Here is an 8,625-nt window from a genome sequence, read left to right on the forward strand (position 1 = left end):
ACAAATGCAATAGGATTTAGGCAATATCACAATGTGGCCAAAATAGAACTGCATCATTGCTATTAAGCTAATTACTTGTAATATTTTCTTGTGACAGTCAGAAGAACTAAAGTAACAGTACCAACTCGCAGTGACACAGTGGTTGCCTTTTCTGAAAAACATTGCGAGACTCAATCTACTAATCTTTTTTGTTTTAGCCCCACAAAAATGTTGCATTTTGATGATGGAAGAAGCTCCATGCAACTGTTGGTGATTAATGGCCAGATACAGTACTGGCCTCTATCCCACCTATAAATTAGGGCACGTTTACAGTGCGTTCAAATGGAACCGCCATCCAAAATCGGCTCATCTTGACCAGAATGAATTCATTTGCGAAGCCAAAATACACTACGTCACCCCAAAATATGATCTAAAATCTGATTTTTTTTTCATTGAACTCGTATAACACTGAATAGTATACCAAGGATTACAGCAGTCAGTCAACAAGGCATACATGACTGCACTGGAGTCAACATGTTAACTCATGCGATGAACTCATGTGGTAGAGATCTGGTTTTCCTGTGAAGTTCTTTCAGGAAACAGATTAAAATCTGAGATTTTAATCTCCTAAAGGGGGCAGGTGTGGCATGTGGGAAACACAAGAAATAGCCTTTCATTTCCAAGGGCAACCAAACATCCCAAGAAAACAGATCAGTAAAATGGCATTGAGAAGGTTTGTGATTACATTAAGTTGTGAGGCTAAGGAAATCTAAAATTAAGATAGTTCAGTAAAAAAAAGAAGACAGTTCAGTCATTTTCATTATAAAAATTCTACACCATTATGTTATATTTGATCATTATTATGATGACAGTCATATTTATTCTACATTTTCAACTGATTATTATCTTTTAGTTGTTTTGCTTGGAAAGTCCCAGGATTCTACTTCAATGTGACACCCGCCTACTTCCATACCGTTAAATTTAATAATGCACTGGTGTAATGTATATACTGGGCAGCTTCCAAAACTTGTGTGGGGCCGGTTGCAAATACTACTGAGTTAGCGTTTGTCACTTGGTAAGCACATTTTTCATGTAATAACCTTCAGGCAAATCTGCTTTAAGTGCTTTGTGTAAACGTCATGACATTTCCTTATTTTATTGCACCGAATGCCTTGTACTCGAGCCTGTAAATATTTAGAGGATGGAAAGTTGTTTGCTTGCAGAGAAACTGTCAGATAAGATTTGAACCAGGTGGGCTATCTCTCCCAACCAATTCAGATTAGGCTACTGTAACACCTTCCTTATGTTGTTTACTCTGGAAATCCTCCCTCCACGCCAATCTCATTCCTGTTTAGACCCCTGCAGCCCAAATTCATGAATAATAATTTAAACTATGCCCCGGTCTGAAACTTCTGTATAGATGCCATCTCTTCGTCATGATGGACTTTGAAGCTTTCACTAACAGCATCTGTGCTTCTCATCTGAAGGCTGATATCACTGCCGCCCAAGTTGATAATAAAATCCTGATGCATTCTTTGTTTTCACCACAGGCCTTGTGAGATTTTCTACCATTTTCCCCGAGCCACTAAGTGCGACTTGGAAGACATGTCCGGGGGTGATGTCACCACGACTACCCGCATGAAAAAGAGCAATGGCTAAGGGAACATGTGATGCTGCGATAGAGGGGGTATGTACTTTTCTACCTGCTTACTGTTTTGCAAAGGCATGATCGCCCTTCTGGTAAACTTTTATTACAGATAGGAAAGTTAACCTTCAGATTCTGACTGGATATTTGTGTTCATTATTATTACTACAAAAGTGAAAGTATTGTGGTCCGACATAGGAGCACAACAGTGCATCTAATCTGAAATATGAAGTCATACGTTTGTTCTTATGCTTATCAGTTTGTCTAAATAGCTCAAAATTCCTTAATTCTTAGCTCACAGATCTGAAACAGCATCTTGACAATGACCTTTGCTACAGGTCGCCTGTAGGCGGTCGTAATTCAGCCCAGACATTACTATGAAATATTATGCGTTTTTAGGAACTAACATGACAGATGTAGTTCATTAAAAAAAGAAGGGCAAAAAGTCATTACAAAGGCTACACATTTTTACAACATGAATAGCTTTATTACTTCCCTGCCTCAACGTTCTACTTTTATGTATTGCCTAAAAACATATCAGCAAAAAAACTGTCTTTTTCACCATCGTTTAAAAAAATGATAATTTCATTAGTCTCCTTTTATGCATGCTTGTGGCTATATTTGACCTAATTTGATTGTGTGCTTATCAGGTCGCATTCACTTACACTGGTGCTTCTCAATTAAATTAAACATTTCGATACTGGCGCTCTCATTAGAGTTTTGATTTACATTTCCAAAGAACATGTTGGATCTTATTACACAAGACTCAGGTGAAGGATGAATGACATCAGTTGCAATCAGATGCCAAGTTTTTCCCCGTTTAAAAAGCAAGACTGACAGTATCCACACATCGCAGGGAAAGGCAAGCAGAGACAATTGCAATATTTCACCATCGGATCTTTTCTATTGAGTCATTGTTTAAAAAGAAAAGACCTTGAGTTAAGACGCAATCCATTGTGGATAAATATTTTATACAAACTGATCCTGTAGCTCTCCAACATCCATTCATTTCCTATGCTACTTATCCTGTTCAGAGGATCTGGAGCCTATTCAAGTTGACTTTGGGTTGAAGGCAGACTACACCCTGGGCAGGTTGCCATTAATCACAGGGCATATTCATACTGAACCGATGCTGCCTTATTGGCAAAGTCATTGGAATTAACCTGCATTGTGAACATAGACTAAATTGGAGTTAACTTCAGACAGTAGCTTTTTATTTTTATTTTTTTTTGCCCAAGAATATCATTTATCATGTTGCATATCAGTGTTCAAAACTAGGGCGTGCACATACTTTTCACTGGCTTGAGTTCCAAGTAATCTTCAAGTGGCAGTTAGGTTGGTAGGATGAGGTCACACCGTAGTGGTTGCCTTGGTGACGGTGCTACAGCAGCAGGAAGCAATCTTGTCATATTAAAGGCTGAAAAACAGAAGACGGCTGTGTCTTATTTTTACTTCTCAAAAGGTATCAATCACCTTGAGAGAGAGGCTTAACCTTTAACCTGTGATATCATTGCAGCGGTAGGTTGTCGGTTTTCAAGCCTTATTGTGGAAACTGTGTTGACCCGCAGTTGTGTGATGTATTAATCACAAGAACATGCTCTAATCTGGAGCTGCAGTCTGCCTGGAGCGTATTACTTCACATCTGAGTCACCATCATTTGCTGAGGATTGAGGATTTTTAATGCAAAGATAAAACATACAGAAACAAGCAACAAAGTGCTGAAGATAAATGCTTTCATTGCCAAACATTTATACATTTTTTCACATTTGATGGAGTTGTTCTGTCATCATGACATCTGTGCAAAAATACACTTCATTCGGATTTGCTTCCTGCAGGAGTAAGCATCCCGTCTTAATTTGCAAAGTTTTAGGTGAGGTATGTCTTCTTTGTCAGATTCTGTGTAGGAGTAAATAGATAAATTCACAAACGAATAATTAACACACCCTTATAAAAGCAAAAATGGTTAACATTTTTCATCTCATTACAGAACAAAACTATCATTGTATGGGTTTAGTTTAAAACAGGCAAGTAGTGTTTTAAATTACAAAGTGGCCTCTGGGGCATTAATTACATAAGAGCTTGGACCCACCTGAGAGTGGGCCTTTATTATTGTTCATCTCACTCGTGTCACCTCCCATTAGAGGAATGGATGAGCTCATCGTTGACAACTGGCTGAGCGATACATGCTTGTCAATGGACAAATGCCAGACAAAAATGCAATGAAACTCAGGAATAACTGTGATGCGATTTATTGCAATACTTGCGAAGACCTTGTAGTAAAGTTGTCCCAATACATATTTCTACACCTGAGTTTAAATCCGAGTCACCTAATTTTGAGAATCAACTTTCTCATAACAACTAAATTGGTATTTGTTTCCTACTTTTAAACCATTCTTGAGTTACACTTATTTATGTATTTCAGATTTATTATATTTAATTAATATGTATTTATTAATATTCATTATCAAATACTCTAATTCAGATTTTATCAGCATATTTTCAGGTACTCTGGTTGGAGAACTATTTAGACCACACGTGTCAAAGTGGCGGTCCGGGGGCCAAATCTGGCCCACCGCATTATTTTGTGTGGCCCGGGAAAGTAAATCATGAGTGCCGACTTTCTGTTTTAGGATCAAATTAAAATGAATAGTATATATGTATATTAAATTTCCTGATTTCCCCCTTTTAAATCAATAATTGTATTTTTTTAATCCATTTTTTCTGTGTTTTTAGTTCAAAAATCATTTTGTAAAATCTAAAAATATTTAAAAAAAAAAAAGCTAAAATAAACATTGTTTTACATCTATAAAAAAACTCAATATTCAGGGCTTTTAATCCAGTTCTTTTAATCCATTTATTAAAAAAACTAAATATTATATCTAAAATGGTCCGGCCCATATGAAATCGAGTTGACGTTAACGCGGCCCGCGAACCAACCGCGTCTGACACCCCTGATTTAGACACTGTATGTGCAAAAGTATGTAAAGTTATATATGAAATTTTATATATACACTGGAAATTAGCGTACAGTGTGATGCAAATATAGTCATAAGTGTAGTGTAAACTCACGTGTCATTAGAACGCACATGCCTGGAATAACAATTGGCATTTAAACAGTTGTCGTGTAATCATGGAGCAATGTCCCAACTGTTTTGGGGGAGGGAGGGTGAGGCGCGGCTGCCTTACGGCAGAAATACAAAGTAAGCCACATAATTAAAATCAATCAGGAGAAAATGCTACCAGTTGTCTCTCCTGTGTTGCAGTCAATCTGAGAGACTCTGCTGAGTCTCGTGCGCTAGTACACAAAGAGCTTCACACATACACTATAAAGTATATTACAGCTGTAAAATTTAAATGGACCTTGAAAAATAGGGACATGTAAAAAAAAAAAAAGATTACTACAAGGAAAAAAGGTGTCAGTCTGAAAGTAAGCATAAATAGTTGAAAGAACTATATAGTATTCTACTAATGCTGGCATCATGTTTTATGTGCCTTAAAAGTACTTCGTTTGCTCATTCAAACTTGCAACAATTTTTTTTCGCTTCATGGTGGTTAGTGGGAGAGCCACAAATGCACCACATACATTAAACAACTACTCCCAGTTATGTGTATTAAAGGCACTCTGAATAAGCTACAAAGATGACAAACCACAGAGCTGCATTTGTATGGTTAATAGTAAATCGACTGTGTTTATTAAGTCTATGTTCACCACAGCGGTGCATTTGAATGCCATACAATGGTATGTCACAAATACATGTGTGTATGTATATATATATATATATATATATATATATATATATATATATATATATATATATATATATATATATATATATATATATATACACACACATACACATATATACATATATATATATATACACACACACATATATATATATATACATACACATACACATATACATAAATATATTGTATTCATACACTGATGGGGTTTTGTCTGCATTAAACTAAAGTATCAGTCACCGTGGACATATGCAATATGATATTTATATATTTGAGTTGCTTTCACCCCATCTGACTCCAACTTTTATGAGCAGTATGGAAATCATTATACATGGAATTACTCATTTGTTAAGGATTTTTGTTGAATCCATTTCCTTCTGAAAGAAATTCCTTATAAAGCATGGCTTGTTGCTTTATTGGTAATTGGACAGACATGCAGTCTGGTCAATAAAAATGCTGCTGCAAAATACTCGTTTCTATTATTCTGTACTGATTAAGTGAATCATAAGTAAGAAAATGCAAGTACCAATCTTCGTCTTAAAGAAGTCACAAAGAGCTGCGTTCATTAAATAAGCCACGAATTAAAGGAAAACGCATGATTCAATCATCTGGCCACAGAATTAGATCATGTTCTATGACATCATCCTGGATGGCTTGTAGCTGTTGACTTTATCCAGCTATTGCGGAAGTCAAATCAGAGCATTTAACATCCTGGGAATATGTCTGCACACTCACATTATGGAGCTCCATATCCTTTAGTGTGATCGTATAAACAGATCACGCTCCTGACCCATACAAACGTGACTCTGCTTACCTTTTTGGGGGATTATGCAATGGTAAACCTAGACGTAGGAGAATCATCTCAGGAGAGATTCAGTAACGTTGTATAACGTGAAGATACGTCAATCAAGTGAAATAGTGTGCCCACTCTGCTGTACATTAAGAATTATGTCTTAGTTCAAGTGAATATTATCATGGCAAATGGATTTAATGTGACGGAGTGTGGAAAAACCGGCTACATGCTCTATTTTACACTGCCGCAGAGCATTGCAAAGGTCTTCCATCATGGTTGCTATCCACAAAATACCTAACAGCAGTTGGTTTTAGCAGTTGTTGTTGACGCAGAGTTCTCGTGCAGTTGGACAACTCCTGTTCAGAGCGGCAGGCCCAACAACAGACAGGCACCACATGTGCTGCATATAATGTTGTGAAACACACCACTACGCAAATGTGTCATAGAGCGGCACAGCAGGGTAAAATGGATGACGCAATCCGGGCAAATGCTGACAGGTGTGATGAGAGGCCAAGGTTTTTAAACTTTAAAAAAAGATATTCTCAGGACACTGAGATATTGTTCACCACTTGGTCTACTCAGACTCACGTGTGTGCTGCAGCTTAACCCAGTTAAATTTAGACGCCTACCACAGAATCATAAGACATGCATCAAATGATTCACTTGGAGATTGAAGTTTTCTTTTTCTTTTCTCTTTGTGGCTATTTTGCAACTTTTATTGCAAAAATTACGAGTTGGAAGAGCAATATTCAATTAAAATGAATTCCATCCCCAATTGTTGGGTAGTTCTTCCAGGCAATAACATCATCTAACTGCCATTGTGTAATCTCAACAGTGTGAGAAAGTGCCAGTATCCTGCTGTGTAGGCAGATTTGTGTGTATTTTAGTAGTCACAATTGAGATGATGCTTTAGTTATGCAGATTTACTCTAATTCACCTTGGTTTTTTTATGGCTTTCCACCTTTTTCGCCCATCTGTAATGATCTATTAGAGTTCAAAGTAGCAGCTTTTGGCAGCTGTCACTGTGCACAATCTGGCCATTGTGCATGACATGCAGCTGGCATATGGACAAAATGCCTTCACACAACAAATCCATTAAAGCACCTTTAAAAAGGATCAAATCTAGTTGTGATGCTGGTAAATCCATGGCAGCTGTAATGTTTTCTCAGTGCCATAATCCTTGGACAAGTCTCTACTTTCACAACAGCTTGAAACTTTGAAACGAGGTTGATAAACCTCTACCCAACCCTTTGTAATACAATACTTTATAAAGTCTAAATGTCTTCAGATCATGTAATGATTTAAAATCCACGTTGAAGGCAAATAGTGTTACTTTGTGTTCATGCTGATGAATTCACTGACCACAAGCAAAAAATGAGGCATGAATACTAATCCTGAAAAAGTTGGTTGTTCATTTAATTAGTCATTAGACTTGAAAGAAAAGGTATGAGGTAATCCTGCATAATGGGAGTAGTGTACGGAAAATGCTACGATATCTGGAGAAAAAAAACTCAGCTGTACATCTATTAACCTTCTTTGAGGGTCTCAGATAGTGGGAAAATCTAGAATAATTTGAACTCCAATATTGGCACTTCTATGATTGATGTTTGGCGTAGTCTACACGCACATTTTTTAATGAATAGCTTTCATGGAATGCTCAGTAGTGTTTTATGTGTGATGTAGCAAGAGCTTCTGCACATGTTTTTGCCCAGTAAAGAAGAGGTAAGAAAGGGGATTTATGTTACAAGCTACATCTATACACTCATAGTTGCAATCCTTCTGTTCTGCTGTATTTATGCAAAAATAGGAATTGTTTAGCGCCCTCTATCGTTTCTGATGAAAGACAGTTTATTCTCCAAAAGACTTTGGTCACTTCTTTATAGTATGTAATAGTCTTTCTACCTGCAACCAGTCTTTTTTTTATTTAGATATTTCACAAAATGCTTTGTGATTTGTTTACATTTTTGAAGATAATTTTATTCAGGTTTGGAGTTAGCATTATGCTCATCCATTTTTCATCATTTTGGTTATCGGTTGCCTGCTTTTTGCATTTATCATGATCTGTTCTTGTCTTGTGTTGATTTGCTTAGATAAGATTTTTCAAATCTACACGCCATCCAAAATATTACAGCATCATCCTTGTACAGATAACTTTTTTCCCCTCTAATTTCTTCTAGCCAGTGCAGAACCTTGAGTGGAGCAAACTGAAAAATGAACAAGTTAATCCTGTTGAGTCCAATTAACATTCTCTCAGAGGCAGTGCCCACCATACCTAAAGTAAATCTAAACTGGAATAGTGAGAAGGCAGTTTATACTTGTTATATACATATATACATATATGCATATATGCATTATACATTATACATATATGCATTGTAAATTATACATATATGCATTATACATTATACATATACACTATATAAGTGTGTATATATACTATATGCACACACACGCACACATG

The 8,625-nt window shown here is 36.6% G+C and overlaps 1 protein-coding gene across 1 annotated transcript in view; it reads left to right on the plus strand.

Moving 5' to 3' along the window:
• The window catches only part of ntpcr (nucleoside-triphosphatase, cancer-related), a 32,213-nt gene extending 27,905 nt beyond the window's left edge, over positions 1–4,308 (plus strand). Inside the window, exon 7 of the transcript XR_013303897.1 lies at positions 1,530–4,308. The gene's annotated coding sequence lies outside the window, so the exon portion shown is untranslated. The remainder of the gene's footprint in view (positions 1–1,529) is intronic.
• Positions 4,309–8,625: the final 4,317 nt, after the last annotated feature.

This window comes from Stigmatopora argus, chromosome 11 (assembly GCF_051989625.1).
Source record: "Stigmatopora argus isolate UIUO_Sarg chromosome 11, RoL_Sarg_1.0, whole genome shotgun sequence".
Taxonomy (NCBI): Eukaryota; Metazoa; Chordata; class Actinopteri; order Syngnathiformes; family Syngnathidae; genus Stigmatopora; species Stigmatopora argus.